The 1,620-nt window shown below is 31.1% G+C and overlaps 1 pseudogene; it reads right to left on the bottom strand.

The window, feature by feature from the left end:
- Positions 1-199: 199 nt before the first annotated feature.
- Positions 200-617, bottom strand: LOC105268812 (GATA zinc finger domain-containing protein 1 pseudogene; annotated as a pseudogene).
- Between the last annotated feature and the right edge of the window lie 1,003 nt (positions 618-1,620).

Raw genomic sequence — 1,620 nt, 5'->3', positions numbered from 1 at the left:
GAAAATCTTTGGAACTTCGTAAGCCATTAAATAATGACAAAACGCAAAAACTTTATATTTTTTCCCGTCAATCCCCTGGTAAATTTTCTAGAAAAATTAACATCCGTAAATTTAATTAAATAATCAGTAGTTATAATAGAACGACTATTCCAAAAAGGTGGAAATGAGCAATTGTTCAAGGAAATAAATAATGCTTCACCTGTTTCTTAAAAATATGACGTCGACCCTTGCCTTTCGGCACTCCCTTTCCAGGAGCATTAGATTTTGGTTTGCAATATCGAGTAATTCTAGTGCTCTTTCTCGCAGGTTTAGATCCATTCTTCTCGTCTTCATCTGTCTTACCAGAATTACTGGCATTTCTCTCATCTTCAATACATCCATTACACAAACTGCCAAGTTCTGTCGAATGCCAAAGGATCGTCTCTCGCCCTCCACACTTGATACACTCCGGTTTCATTCCTAATGGCATTTCTAATCAAATTTTAGTAAACTCCTTTACCTTCTTTACATATTTGTACGATCTATATCATCACTATATTTCTTTGATCTCATCTTAAAATCTTCTCATATTTCCAACATATAATTCGAACTGTCCACTTCACCATTTTGGAATTCTCTTCGGCGCCATCTTCATTGCTTTCAAATAACTAGCGTAAATTCAAATCTATTTTTCAAATGTACAAAAATCCCCACTTATGAACTTTCTCGAGGGATTCATCAATCATTTGCTTCTTTAATTTATTTCGTATAGTTATTATTGAGCTGATATCCGTGATGGGTGGAGAATTATTGATTTCATTGAAAAATAAATATTCAATAATTTTCTTGAAAATAGAGTGGTAGAACGTATGTCACTATTTTAAGCTTCATCATTGCTATTTGTACTAGTGGATTATCGATTAATTCGAATGTATATAGAATATATTTGTTCAAGGATGGGATGTACTATGTTGAAACCAACGCATAGCAAAATATTGTTCAGTTGTTCAGTTACCACCGACCATTCGGTACTGGTTTTTTGTTTAAATAAAAAAAATCAAAACCCACTCAGAAGGCGATCCAAAAAGATATTGCGATTTTTGAAAATCGGAGGCACTCGAGGACATTTGCGATAATTAATTTTGTGGGACATAACACAATTTTTAGTTGAGATTGTGTAAGTATTTTTTTTTTTGTTATGATATCCGAGATTTCTATGATAACACTATCAAATGTATCATAACAAAAGTCTGAATGAAGTAGGAATATTTGAAATTATTTTTGTATTATATATTTTTATTATTCTATATTATATATTAGTATATTGTAGACGTAAATACATGAATCGGAAAAGACCTCGTAAATCTTTATGTTAATCGAGAATTTTTCAACGATTTCTGGAAAATTTCAGGATCATTTAGAATATTTACAATATTCCAGGGAATGGTACTCGATAGATCAAACCCATTTGTAGATTCTTCAATTTTTTTTATAATCGATAATTTTGGGGAAAGACATATTTCCGATAAGTTTTTGAGAATATATATGATTTTGAGAGTATATATGATAGTGTATGTGAAAAAAATCATTTTTTTCCTTGCCGATACAGAATATCCAATGATCAAATCAAATTGAAATACC

The sequence above is a fragment of the Fopius arisanus genome, unplaced genomic scaffold, assembly GCF_000806365.1.
Source record: "Fopius arisanus strain USDA-PBARC FA_bdor unplaced genomic scaffold, ASM80636v1 scaffold00061, whole genome shotgun sequence".
NCBI classification, from domain to species: domain Eukaryota; kingdom Metazoa; phylum Arthropoda; class Insecta; order Hymenoptera; family Braconidae; genus Fopius; species Fopius arisanus.
This window is presented reverse-complemented; position numbering and strand designations above follow the sequence as displayed.